This window comes from Orcinus orca, chromosome 11, assembly GCF_937001465.1.
Source record: "Orcinus orca chromosome 11, mOrcOrc1.1, whole genome shotgun sequence".
NCBI lineage: Eukaryota > Metazoa > Chordata > Mammalia > Artiodactyla > Delphinidae > Orcinus > Orcinus orca.
This window is the reverse complement of record NC_064569.1, coordinates 65,308,922-65,323,762: the sequence shown is the minus strand read 5'-3', so window position 1 is coordinate 65,323,762 and position 14,841 is coordinate 65,308,922. Positions and strand designations below refer to the sequence as shown.

At 39.8% G+C, this 14,841-nt stretch overlaps 1 protein-coding gene across 11 annotated transcripts in view; it reads left to right on the top strand.

Annotated features, from left to right (window-relative positions):
• Positions 1-14,841, top strand: part of LIN7A (lin-7 homolog A, crumbs cell polarity complex component) — a 247,281-nt gene that overhangs the window by 114,764 nt on the left and 117,676 nt on the right. The window contains exon 1 of one of the 11 annotated variants that reach the window (XM_033407190.2): positions 7,206-13,638. The exons of the other annotated variants lie outside the window; for them this stretch is intronic. The gene's annotated coding sequence lies outside the window, so the exon portion shown is untranslated. Of the gene's footprint in view, positions 1-7,205; positions 13,639-14,841 lie in introns of those variants that run through there. 11 annotated transcript variants of the gene reach the window in all.

Genomic DNA, 14,841 nt, shown 5'->3' with positions numbered 1-14,841 from the left:
TAATTTACATGTCACTATGCATAGATCTACATGTTGAACCCAAGTGGTCATAATACGAGATATATTCATTTTAAGTGTAATATTTTATATTAGACTGTGATGTAGAAAGTAGTAACTGTAATTTACCCTTGTGGCAAAGAGAAGATGCTGATAAGGAGATTAGTGTGGAATCATCTCTTCCAGAATTTAAAATATTCAGTGCAATTCTTCCCTACACCTTTGCCCAGATTTTAATCTCTACAACCAGGAATGACCTTCAGCTAAAATCAAGGGAACAAAGCAGGGTGCAATCCATGATATTTAATACCATTATAACGAAGAACATAGGAATACTTCACTATATTAAAAAATGCATGGATTTAGGCACTTTCCTTCAGTCCAGTAGCTCCAACTCTCCTTCACTTACCATCTCAAGGTCAGAAAAGATAATACAATGGAATTCTCCAAAATGTTACTTCTGCTTATCTTTTTGCCCTGATTTTAAGCAGAATGGCTTTTTAAAAAAACATGACTTATAAGGAAGTCTTTACATGACTTATAAAGAAGACTGACAAAATCAATTCTTGGAGAAAAATGGATAATTAAAATAATTTCTATGAGTAATTGAAATTGTGTAATTTTAGGGGCTTCCCTGGTGGTGCAGTGGTTAAGAATACGCCTGCCAATGCAGGGGACACGGGTTCGAGCCCTGGTCCGGGAAGATCCCACATGCCACGGAGCAACTAAGCCCGTGCGCCACAAGTACTGAGCCTGCATTCTAGAGCCTGTGTGCCACAACTACTGAGCTCTCGTGCCACAACTACTGAAGCCCACGTGCCTAGAGCCTGTGCTCCACAATAAGAGAAGCCACTGCAATGAGAAGCCTGTGCACCGCAAGGAAGAGTAGCCCCCACTCGCCGCAACCAGAGAAAGCCCGCACACAGCGATGAAGACCCAACACAGCCAAAAATAAAAATAAAAATAATTAAATTTAAAATAAATTTATTAAAAACAAAAGAAATTGTTGGGCGTCCCTGGTGGCGCAGTGGTTGGGAGTCCGCCTGACGATGCAGGGGATACGGGTTGGTGCCCCAGTCCGGGAAGATCCCACAAGCCGCGGAGCGGCTGGGCCCGTGAGCCATGGCCGCTGAGCCTGTGCGTCCGGAGACTGTGCTCCGCAACGGGAGAGGCCCCAACAGTGAGAGGCCCGCGTACCGCAAAAAAAAAAAAAAAAAAAAAAAAAGAAAAAAGAAATTGTGTAATTTTAAATATTTGAGACTTTGCTTATAACATGATCAATAGTTTACAATCTGCATTTAGGCACCTATATAAAATAAAATGCTGGTGTCACAGCCACTGAACTTTTCTGTGAGTTAAATTCAACTTGGAAACATTGCAAAAGTGTAAATGTAAATCTTGTTTTCTTGAATTCTAAAATAAGTTTTAATCTAAAATATTGATTAAACAAATTTTGATGTGTTTTCCCTTTAAAAAAATTAAAACTTTTGTCCTTTGAAAATTCTAATAGAAAACCAAGAGCTTTTATTTTGTGGATTTCAAACTTATGAAAAAAAACATGAGTGCAAAAGTTGAATGCAAATGGAAATCCCACGAGTGCCACACTTTTCATAGAATTTGTGATACATTAAAAGTTTTCTCTCTTCCCTTTTCCCTTTTCAAGGCAAGCGGAGCTTATTACTTTATGTATTTCCCAATTCAAGCCTTGGGCAGCCTATAGCTTTTCTAATCAGCTGTATTCACCAGTTTTTATAAAATCTGTATTTGCCTGAAAATTGCTTTTGTTCATAGTCCAAAGGGGCCTTCCTCCTCTCTCTCTCTCTCTCTTCGTTATTTATTTATTTATTTTTTAGCATGAGGAGAAATTAAGGAAGAAGGAAAGTAAAAATTAAGCTAGTCTTTATGTTGTTTTAAAGTTGTATGCCCTGATGGTTGTGATGGGGAGGAGAGAGGGGCTGACTATATTTTATGGCTCTTGTCCTAAAGTCTTTTTACATCAGCAGCCAGAAATGTTTTAGTCTACAAACATTAAGTATTTGCTTTCTTTCTCATTTTTTCCATAAGCGTCACTAAACATTTAAAAACATTGAATTTTTTTTGCAAATCAATATTTGAGTTTCTTTTTGCACTACTGTTACAGAATATTTTCCAGGAGTCAGAATCGTGTCATATTCACCTTTTCTTTTTGTTTGATAATGAAAAGTTACAAAGAGAAGGAACCAAATTTCTAAAAAGTCTTAGTTATTGAAAAAGGTATTTTCCATTTAATGAGAGTTTTATACACAGTTTTAAAATTGAAATTGAAAAATTAATGATTGAACTTCCAGGAAAAGAAACAGAAATCTGGTGAATACCTTCCAGTTTGGTGTGTCAGCCATCCAAGCTCTGAGATGTATTTGGTGTTCTCTGGTCATTTATGAAAGTAATGCTTTTGCTTTTGGGGTACTTTTTCAGGATCACAGCTAGGGCTTAGCTATTTAATAGGGAAAAGAGAACATTTAGAGAGGAGTATCAAATGGGAAGATATGTGTATTGGGTTTTAAGGATGCTACTATAGGTGCAAAGCCAATACCTCTTGGAGAGAGTTCTTTACTTAGTTCTGACATCTGTCTATTAAGATATAGTCTTCATCAGGTCAGAGACTCTGCTGGATTTGTTTACACAGAGCTCAACACACTCTTAATATTGATTGATTGATTAATTGAATAAATGAATGAATGAAATTGACTTAGTTGGACTAGCTATCATGGAGTCATTCGTAATGCTAAAAAAAAAAGCCTTCCAACATATAATAATGTAAAAGTGGTGGCTACCTTACTTTGTCACTTTGCTTTGTGTGTGTGTAGCAGACCTAAAAGTGGAATGCTCTCCAGGGCCAAGAAAGGATGTGAGGTGCTGGTGTTAATACTTATACTTGTAGCCCTACTTCCATTGCTTGCATCCACCTGCCATCTTAACTTGTTAATTGAACCAGGCAAGTTAATGCCAGAGTACAACTGAAAAGGGTAAAAAAAAAAAAAGACAAAAAAGGAGGAGGGCTTAGCAGAATCTGCCCCCCCACCAACACACACACATAAGCTATACTGCCTTACTTTTTTTTTTTCCTTTTAACTACAAATGGATGAATAATAGAGCTATGTCCTGATAAACAAGTTAGACTCGATTTAATTTGAAATCACTCTGGGTTGGCAAATGTAAACACAACCTTAAAAGTCATGTAGATTAAATCAATGCTTTACTTCTGGTCTAAGTGATAAAGAGGTTGTTTTTGTTTTTGTTTTTTTTTTCTCCATGACTGACTTTTACTAAGTGATGTGCTAGCTGAATTTGAAGACTTGTTTATTAAAAGTAAAAGTAAATATACCCAAAGACTACTTGAAAAAAGTTGGGTTGAATTGAAACTTATATTGAAATTATACTCAGATAGTATCTGACTTGGACAGAAAACAAGGGCTTCTAGTTTAAACTGGTGGTAATTTCCTCTAGAAACACAGCAGCTATTCCAAGTCCAACTGGATATGCTATTTTTGTTTACTTGCCTACTGTGGTGATAGTTAATGATATTTCAGTAAGAGCTCTGTTTTTTTTTTTTCTATCAAAGAATCATCTTTCACCAAAAAAGGAAAAAGGATAGAATAATGGGAATCATAGAATGGCAATAAGATTTAAACCCCCAAGTTAGATGGGGAAAAAAACTCCATCAAATCATAGCTGGGTCTATTTAATGGTATTGACTTTGGAAATATGGCTGAGAGAATGCTGAAAGTGATTTTTGAGGAAAGTTGTCAAAGAGCACTAATTGCTGATGAACAAATATCCTGGCTTCCAAAAAAGGTGTTAAAGATGTTTGGGGAAACTACAGACCAATCTACTTGTTGTTGCCTCCTGGCAGAAAAATCTAAGGCATATTAATAGAAGAATGTGATATTGGCACTTAAAAAAGAAAGTGGTGATCCCACAGAGCCTACATGGGATCACCAAGAATAGTTTTTTTTCAAATTTCAGGTGTGTGCCATAGCAATACTATAAACTCACGACAGCACAACATTCATAGAAACACTGTGGAAAGTGTGAGGTATGTGAAGTGGATGATTGCACTGTTGGATTTCTAGTGGTTGAAACACTATTCCAAGGCGATTTGGTTCTCTGTCCTATTCAACATTGTTACCAATATTTTGGATGAGTGCCATAGAAGATTTTTTATAAGTGACATAGACCTAAGAAGAATAGCAACTAATTTGGCCAACCAAATCAGTATTCTAAAATTATAACTAGCTTGGAGTTTGGGATTAGCAGACACAAACTACTATATATAGAATAAACAACAAGGACCTACTGTATAGCACAGGGAGCTATATTCAATATATTGTAATAAACTATAATAGAAAAGAATATGGAAAAGAATATGATATAACTGAATTACTTTGCTGTACACCAGAGACTAACACAACATTGTAAATTAACTATACTTCAATTAAAATATCTATATATAAAACAAATCTATAAAGAAAGTTTAAAGATCATATCTACCATTCACTGGTACCAAATCAATTTTCCATACTGAATAGAAAAACCCATGAAACAATAGCAACAATTCAAAGTAAAATATATATATAATGTTTAATAGCCAGGTAAGCTCACAAATTTAGATATTTTTAAAAGTGTAACAAGAATGTAATGTTTTTCAATAAAAGTTGTTTGCCAAAATCTTTAAAATAAATAAATAAATGAAATTATAACTAGCTTGGACAGGGTACAGTAAAAGAGATAAAATTTAATGAAAATGAATGTATTCTTCATTCATTCATTCACCAGGAAAAGGGAGCCAGCGCTGTCTATTCATTGCTCTTGGTTCTAATGCCCAGTGAATACTGCCCCACTGGACTCCACTCAACCACCACTAAAACCTCAGGCAGGCCCTGTACCTCAGTCAAGCCATAATGATTCAGTTCTGGGTCGAGACAGGGATGGTTTAGTATGGCACTTAAAACATGCACCCCAGGACTTCCCTGGTGGCGCAGAGGTTAAGAATCCGCCTGCCAATGCAGGGAACACGGGTTCGAGCCCTGGTCCGGGAAGATCCCACATGCTGCAGAGCAACTAAGCCCGTGGGCCGCAACTACTGAGACCGTGTGCCACAACCACTGAAGCCCATGCGCCTAGAGCCCATGTTCCGCAACAAGAGAAGCCACCGCAATGAGAAGCCCGCACACGGCAATGAAGAGCAGCCCCCGTTCACTGCAACTAGAGAAAGCCCGCCGTGTAGCAACGAAGACCCAACGCAGCCAAAAATAAATTAATTAATTAAAAAAAAAAAATGCACCCCAGAGCCAGCCTGCCTGAGTTTGAATCCTAGCTTTTCTATTTACTAACTCTGTAACTTCCAGTGTTACTAGACTGTTTTGAATCTCAGTTTTCTTGTCTGTGAAATGGGAAATTATAAAAATAGCAGTGACTTCATAAGGTCCACGAACCTTAAACGAGTTAATACGTGCAAAATACTTAGAACAGGCCTGACACATGAGCACCACTCAACAATGATAATTATTTCTTCCCTGAGTACTCAAAGTCAAGGAAGACATCCTTCGATATCCGCCGGATATTGGTTCCAGGACCCCCTGCTGATAACAAAATCAGAGGAAGCTCAGTCCCTTACATAAAAAGGTGTGGTACAGTCAGCCATTGTTTCTGCATCCGCAGATTCAAGCAACCATCCATCTGCAATTAGTTGAATCTGTGGATGCGGAACCCCCGGATATGGAGAGTCAACTGTACTCCCACCCTACTGCCAGGAGGTAAGGACAGATACTGTTTGTTGCCTTCAAGCTATACTAAGAGGCAGAGACCGTGTTTATTTTGGTATGCTGTAGAAGCAGGAAGCATTTGGAGATGCCTGGGGGTCAAAGCAAATATTTCCTGTATAAATACCTAATTTGCCAGCTCACTCTTTCCCTAAATCCTTTCTTTCTTGATGCTTCTATAACACTAATTTTCATAATTGTACTAGAGCACTTACCACACAATATAGAATTTTTTCTTTTACACTGCCGTCACCGTAACAACGTAAGTTATTTATATTCATCTTTGTGTACGCATTGCCTATCACAGTGCCTGAAAGACGTGCTCAAATGTGTGCTGAATAAATTAGTGTTTTTTTCTTCAAATACTGCCTAGCAGTCAGAGGGTAAAACTAGGTGAGTTAGCAAAGGATACAAGATGACAGATTTTTTTTTTTTTTTTTTTCGCGGTACGCGGGCCTCTCACTGTTGTGGCCTCTCCCGTTGCGGAGCACAGTCTCCGGACGCGCAGGCTCAGCGGCCATGGCTCACGGGCCCAGCCACTACGCGGCATGTGGGATCTTCCCGGACCAGGGCACGAAACCGTGTCCCCTGCATCGGCAGGCGTACTCTCAACCACTGCGCCACCAGGGAAGCCCAGATTTTTTTTATTCAAGAAAAAATCCCCGGGGCTTCCCGCGTGGCGCAGTGGTTAAGAACCTGCCTGCCAAAGCAGGGCACACGGGTTCGAGCCCTGGTCCGGGAAGATCCCACATGCCGCGGAGCAACTAAGCCCGTGCACCACAGCTACTGAGCCTGCGCTCTAGAGCCCGCGAGCCACAACTACTGAAGCCCGCGTGCCTAGAGCCCCTGCTCCACAACAAGAGAAGCCACGGCAATGAGAAGCCCGCTCACCGCAATGCTTCAACTGGAGAAAAGCCCACAAGCAGCTACCAAGACCCAGCACAGCCAAAAATAAATAAATAAATAAACTTATTTTTAAAAAAAAGAAAGAAAAAAAAATTCCCCACATTTATTCTGTTCAAAATTAGAATGGGTGCCTTCCGGGAATTTGTGAACATTCCATTACCAGATTACTGGAAAAGTACAGGCAAAACTTGAATGACAAATTGGAAAAGTTGTTACAGAGGGACTTTATGATTCGGTAATTGTTAAGGACAGGGACTAGAGTTTATGTAGATGTTCAGGGTTTTAATTTTATTTTATTTATACAGATATCAGAAGTGTACTAAACAGGGCTTCCCTGGCGGCGCAGTGGTTGAGAAGTCTGCCTGCCGATGCAGGGGACACGGGTTCGTGCCCCGGTCCGGGAAGATCCCACATGCCGCAGAACGGCTGGGCCCGTGAGCCATGGCCGCTGAACCTGCGCGTCCGGAGCCTGTGCTCCGCAACGGGAGAGGCCACAACAGTGAGAGGCCCGAGTACCGCCAAAAAAAAAAAGTGTACTAAACAGTTGACTGGGGAAAATATAACCAGGAGTGACTTTTTGACTCTTGTTTAGTGCTGTTTAATTTTGAAGCATCACATGACGCTGAGAGAGGCATACACGTGCCAGTCAGGGGTGTGAGCACTGGATCCAGACGTCTGGGTTCAAATCCTATCTATGCCTGCCTCTTCCTTAGCTCTGTAACCTTGGCCTGTTAATATCTTCTCTCTGTCCTTTACTTTTCATCTATAAAATTGAAAATAATAATAGTTTCTATCTCTTAAGATTACTGTAAAAATTAACTAAGAAAACATATGCAAGTGCTTAGAACGCTGCCAAGTCCATAGTAAGTGCTCAACACTGATTGATTACTCCCCACCCCTTCTCCCCAGAGCATGTGTTTTTCCCAGTGCAGTAAATGAAAAGTGCACAAGCTTTGGATTTAGACAGATATGGATTTGAATTGCAGTTCTGCCACTTACTATGTATGGAAGCTTAGAATACTGCTTACTCTCTCCACATTCTGTTTCTTTCATTCTTAATATAGGAGTAATGACACCCACTTTATGTGGTGATACATAGACTACAGGCTGTGGTTACATAGGCTTGCAAGGCTAAGGTTCTTCCTTAGCCTTGCAAGGAAAAGAGAATGAGAATCTACCATGTGGCATGTGCCGAGTCAAAGGCTGGGGGTAGAGCGTGCAGAAGGGAACACAGACATGAAACATAATTTATGATAACATAGTTTGAGTATTATAGTAACAGCTCACACATATTGAGCATTTACTACGTGCCAGGCGTTGTGCTTAGAGTTTTTCATATTTCATTTCAATTAGTCCTGAAAACAAACCTCTGAGGCACATGCTATTAGTATTTTGAAGATGTGGGAATTGAGGCAGAAAGAGGCTAAATAAAGGGATTGGAACTCAGTCTGGTTTACATTGTGACCTTGAGCTTAATCACTATGCTACACTGTGGAGAGCAAGTACATAGGTCTGTAACAGGGTCTGTAACAAGACTTGAGGGACGTGGACTTGTAAGGGATGGCAGACACGGAGGTGCTTGCAAAGGCTTCAAAGAGCAGACAGACTGGTAGGAGGCACCACCAGGACAGTATGTTGTTCAGACAAAAAGGAAAGAATGTTATTCAATGCTTATAAAAGGGGTATATACTAATGCTGGTAAAGACTAATTTAAGTGATGTATTTTAAAAGTCTATTATTCGAAATTATTCGAAAATAGCAGCTGTTTAATAAATGGTTGTGCTTATTATTAATCATGTTTATTACTTTCTTGGTACAAAAGATCAAAATACCCAAATATGGAATTAAAAGAAAGTCTAGCAAGATTCTGTTCCTTCTTTCCATGCTGTGCCAGTGAACCAAGAGATTATGACTGTGACATTTAGATTATCTTTCAGTGATCTGTCACGTGCAGATAAAACTTCTTCATATACTTGGAATTTTGACAGGCTCACAGAGGGAGTTGAAAAAGTGATAATAGGGCCCCAAGTCCCTTTCTGTACAGTCTTTGCTGTTAAGTGAGACAAGTGCAGCACAACCTGAGTTTCAGGCATGAAGAGAAAATTGTGACTTCTTTTCTTCCTTCAAGATTGGCTCTAAATGGCCTGAAGGGCATAAACACACTCTGCTAACCCATGATCTTTAAAATATAGGCCTTGAGGTTTTAACGTGTGTTTCAGTGGCCCAAGCCATGCTGTATTTGCCTAGCATTAAATGTGGGAGAGATGATCCATCTAAGTAAACTGATCTCGGAGAGGCAGCAGTGAGTGGTGGCATGAGGCAAGATCTTAATTCCCTGCCCAGGAATTGAACCCGGGTAGCCTGGAAGAAAACCAGGAATCCTAGCCACCAGACCCCCCTGGTTCTTGCCTCCTAGTAAAAAATACATTTCTCACGGAGGCAAAAACTAAAAACACGTACAAAGTTTATTATTGGAGACATAGCACAGCAAGAAGTGGGAGAGCACACAGAGAAGCGGTTGGTTTAGTTAAGATAGAAGCAAGGCAGAGATGCACACCCAGAGAGAAAGGTGTGGGCCTCCTCCCTAATGAGGAGGCATGCAGGAAAGAGGCCGTTAAGTCATCTATATAGGTCAGTTCTTCCGGGTCTTTGTTTATCTTTGGCCAATTATCTGGTTTCTTTTTCCACACCTGCCCTAGGACTTTCCCCAACATGTGTGCACAACTTTTTTCCAAGATGGATCACAGCCCAGAGGCCTATGGGACGGCCTTAGCATCACAAATTATGGGGTGGCGCCCCCTCCTTTTTGACCCCCAAGGAGCCTTTCTGCGCATGTGCAATGTTTCCCTTGCCCTAAGGATGGGAAATGTATGACCTCCTGATCTTTTAACAGGGTTTAGCCCCTCTCTATCCCTGCCATAAAAGTGTCCAATGTCCAGTTATCTACCCTATTCCTGTTGCTATTTCTTATATCGAAGTGCAGATCTCGAAATATAGAGAGGAGTCCGGTCATAAATATGTAGTCCGGAGCCCGTTTTTCTCTTGCCTCAGGAAGTGTAAACAGGGGGCTGGTAATGAAAGTCCAGCCTGGAGCCCATCTTCTCACCCCAGGAAGCGTGAACAGGCCAGGTGTAAATGTCTGGCCTGGAGCCCATCTATCTCCTGCCTCAAAACCTTACAGATAACTGAAAATTAATTAATGGTTCATTTTTAACCATTTTTAACCTGAAAATATAGGATTCATTTTCTTTCCTTCTCTGGTATAGTATATGCTCTAGAAAATGGAGCTTTTGTAAAAGAATAGTGGAAGATAAAACAAGTAAGGCAGGACAGCAATGCATATTACTAACGGAATGATGAGATATTTATGTGGATGGCTCAAAGGGCAATTCTGCATCACTCCAGCTTCTCAGACCTGTTTTAGTTAGTTGAATTTGACAGATACATGCCTCTGGATAAATAAGGTATTCTGGATCATGTAGACACTCATTTCTTCTGATGACACACATTTTGCAAGTATTGACAGTTTGGCTTCCAAATGATAACTTTGAATAGCAAAGTATTAAGATTGTATATGCTATGGACTGAATGTTTTTGTCTCTCCCTTCCCCATTCATATGTTGAAATCCTAACCCCCAATGTGATTTGGAGGTGGAGGCTTTAGGCAGTAATTAGGGTTAGAGGAGGTCATGAGGGTGGGGGTCATGATGAGATTAGTGTCCTTATAAGAAGAGACTAGAGCTCTCTCTTCGCCCTGTGAATATACACCCAGAAGGTAGATGGCTGCAAGCTGGGAAGCGACTTGCACCAGAAACTGAATCTGCTGGCAGATTGATCTTGAACTTCCCACTCTCTAGAACTGTGAGAAATAAAGGTCTGTTTTTGAAGCCACTTAGGTTATGGTACTTTGTTAGAGCAATTTAAACTAAGACAGTATAGCAATCATCACATGATCTTAGCCTCGGCAATCCTCTATCCTAAGTAGTTGAACACATTAGCTATAGGCAAGATAAGTTGTACACAGATACACACGGAGGTATACCTAATTTCCTCCTTAGTTGCATCTTTTTCCCTGTGTGAGTTTTGAAATCTTTGTCTTACATGTACGAACAAGTTTTCAGAGCCTCTTCTCTTGGATTGTTCTCCATTATTTTCAAATACATTGAATTCTTTAAATACATTTACTTATTTTTTTCTTAGCAGTTTCTCCTGGATATTTTTCGAGATGAAATTTTCTATTGTAAATTATGCATTTTCCAAATGTAAAGGAGCTGTATCTAATCATTTGTCTTACATTCAAACAATACTTTACTGATCTAATATTGATGTAGGCCTTTGCTTATTTTGCTATAAGTCTTTCTTTTAATGTTTGTATTGTGTGTGGGGGTGTTGGCTAGGGTCCACAGTGTGTATCTTTAACTTATCACAGCCTTCCTTAAAATAATACACTTCCAACTGCTGCCTCTTGTCTTTTGTGCTATTGTTAAATCTATGCTATAAATGCATAATTCATTGCTACTAATTGTGCTTTAAACCAGGACTCACAAGTCATAACCCCCAAACCAAATCCAGCCTGAGAGCTAAGAATGTTTTTTTCATTATTTTAAATGGTTGGAAAACTCAAAAAGAGAAATATTTTGTGACAGTGAAATATTTTAATACAATGAAAATTGTATTAAATTCAGATTTCCATGTTTATAAGTAAAGTTTTATTGGAACATAGCCATGCTCATTAATTTACATGTTATCTATGGCTGCTTTCAGGCTACTTTCAGGCTACAGTGGCAGAGGTGAGGAATTTCAGAGACAGAGACCATTTGGTCTGTAAAGCTTCAGCTATTTACTCAGATTCTTTACAGAAAACGCCTGCCAACCTCTGCTTTTAGAGCATTAAAGAAATAGAAAAGAGAGAATGGCCTTTACGTTTGCATTCAGTTGAACCATCTGAGTTGCTTGACCCTCAGCTTGCAGTCTTCCTTGTACACCCGTGTCCCAGCTGATTCTTGCTCTTTGCTCTTACATTCCCACAGGGGTAGACTACTGTCGCTCCTTTCTTGGTACTTACTAGCCTGGTGGTGGGGGACAAAGGAGCTTCTCTGTTGTCCTGGCCCAGCCTTGGTCTCAGGAAGACCCTGTGCCTGAGCCTCAAGGATGGGGCTTTCTCAATGATGCTGCCTCTTCCTGGTCTCCCAGACTAAACTCTGGCTTCATCCTTGGAGGGTCTTGGTGGGAGAGCTCCCTGCCCCTCCCTCAGCGGTAGGGGGCCTCTAATAGTATTGGTATTGGATCCTGGAATTAACACTGTTTCCTGCTTCCCTCTCCCTCCACCTTGGCATACAGGTTTTTTCTTTTATCTGTCTCCCAGTTGTAACAGGTTTTTACCTTTACTCTTAACTCTGACCCATTCTTTCTCACGAGCTCCCAGTAAAAGTTTGTAAAAATTGCCTGTCTTTGCCACTCCCAGAGGTTTTATATTGTCATGCTAGCTCACATTTGGACTTTCATCAATCAGTTAAACACTTTAGCTGAATTCTTCTTCCCCATTTGTATGGCACTCTTCTGCCCGTGCTCTGCCACAGATGAGTGAGCCTGTGCTGGGTGTGAGCCTGGCTCACCTCCCCTCTCTGCTTGGATGGGTTTCTATGCTCGTCAAGGTTCCTATACTATTACAGTTTTGCAAAGTTAACTTATCCTATGTGAGCTAAAATTCACACTAACCTAATTGAGTAAGAAATTGTGTTCCCAGTTGGGAAGACAGGCTTTGAAAGCATTTTTGCAGCCTGGTTAATTTTTGGTATTTATCTGCACATCTGAGTGACTGTTTGGTTAGGCAGACTGTCTTTATGTTGTTGCTCATATTTCAAATTAAAATCCAATTCAGAGACTAATTTGAGTGAATCTGTAATATGGCAGACTGAGCTAACACAGAACCTCTCCCATTACAAAGATCAAGATGTGCTACATAAAATCTAACAATTAAACTCTCTACAGCTTAGAATGCAAGTGAGAAAGCATTATCTCCAGGTGCCAGGAATGAAAGGGGAAGTGAAGGCTGGAATGGCAGTGGTATCACGCTGACATCTTGGTACAAGTGGACGGAGGGAGATGAAGGGGATGCCAAGTGGTCCCAGACTGAGAAATAAGCCCCATGGCTGGGGGCAAAGCAGGAACTGAGGGTGACGTGTTAGATCTTCATTATACCCATACCCTAAACTGCATTGCTTAGCTTGGAGTCTGAATATATACCACTGAGCTGGTTCAGGAAACTTTTTCTCAAGGAACTTACATAAAACGAGTCCTAGCCTAGGACAGACTAGAGGAAGTAAAATGAAAGCACTCTTAAGAAGCATTCAGCTACATTACTGGTTTCTCATAGAACAAACAATCCCTGCCAAAGGTGAGCTCGCAAATAAACATTAGAAATGAATGAGAAGGAGGTAGAACATTCGAGTGAGTCAGTGCTGACAACAAACCAGGGGGTTAGTGAGCCCTGTGTTTTGGGCAGAAGGAACAGAAATTCAGAGAGAAGAAGGAAGATATGTCTGAAAAACTAAAAGAACTCGATATAGAAGAAATCAGAAAGAGACTATAAACATATTTATAATGATTTTAAAATGCACTTTAAAAATAGAAACTATAAGGAGAGAACATGACACTGAAAAAATAAGTAAATTTGAAAAAGATTCCTGAAAAATATGAGAAAAGAATACTAAAAGCAGATTTTTTAAAAATAAAATGACATTAAATTATATTAAAGTTTTGAAAAACTTGAAAACTTCTATTTATAAGACTTTTTTTGTTTTGTATTCACATACAGGAAAATAATTAGCACCATTTTCACTTTATCTGATTCTAAGGGCTTATATTAGAAATGACTGTGGAACCTGAAAGGAAGCTCTTCTTGGTTAAGTATCAAAACAGCCAGGAACTGGGGGTAAGGCTTATGTTTGGTTTTGATTTTCTGAGATATTAATCTGATCATGTCATTCCTTGCATTAAACTTTTTAGTGGCTTCCCATTTTCCAATATTTTAAATATATCTTAATATGTTCTTAATTTTATTAACTGATCATATGCCAAAAATTATTTATGTATAGCCTTTCCCCTTTATTACTTATGTTCCAAATACCTAGAACACAGCCTGGCACATTGCAGGTGTTTAATAAATATTTGTTAAATAAAATCAGGATCTTGGCAATGTTGTTCTCTTTGGGGGGAGAACTCTTCCCTTCCTCTTCCTCCCGTTTCTTGGCAAATTCCTACTTGTCTTTTTAGCATTTGGGTTTCAGATTCCTCAAAAACTCTTGTTCCCTGAGCCTAGTTTAGTTCCCTCTGTTTTATGCTTCCATAGCACCTTATAATGCCCTTTTGTAAATTCACCCAATTATTCACTCGATTCTTGAGTGCCTACTATGTCCCAACTCCTGTTCTAGGTCCTATGTAGTGAACACAGAATTTCAACTCTTGTGAAGCTTATATGGTAGTGGGGTGGAGGTGGAGGATGACAAGACAAACAAATAAGTACATAGTACTTTCTATAATTTTAAGTAATCTGAAGAAACATGAAGCAGGTTTGCGGGGGTGGTGGCGGTGACAGAGCCAAGGAAAGTAGGGGTGGATCCAGGGAAGTCCTCCTGTATTAGATACAGTAAGTCCCCTGCATACAAACGAGTTCTGTTCCAAGAGTGTGTTCATAAGCCCAGTTTGTTCGTAAGTCCAACAAAGTTAGCCAGGTACCCAACTAACACAATCGGCTATATCGTACTGTTCTGTAATAGGTTTATAATACCTATCACCACTGCTTTTACGCTTGTTTCCGGACATCCTGGGCTTGAAATAAAGATGCTGTACTACTATACTCTATACAGTACTGTACAATAAAGTACACAAAAGCACAACCACTTGTGGAGGATGCACGCACCTGACAATGTAACCCAGACACGTGAAGTAACTTATGTGATTGGACATGCGAATGCACATTCGCGTCTTTGAAAGTTCGCAACTTGAAGGTTTATATGTAAGGGACTTACTGTATAAGTAAATAAGTAGTTTTCCCCGAGGATAACTGGGAAAAAGTAGCACAGAGGAAACAGCAAGGGTAAAGGCCTTGAGGCAATAATGTTCTGAAAGTATTTTA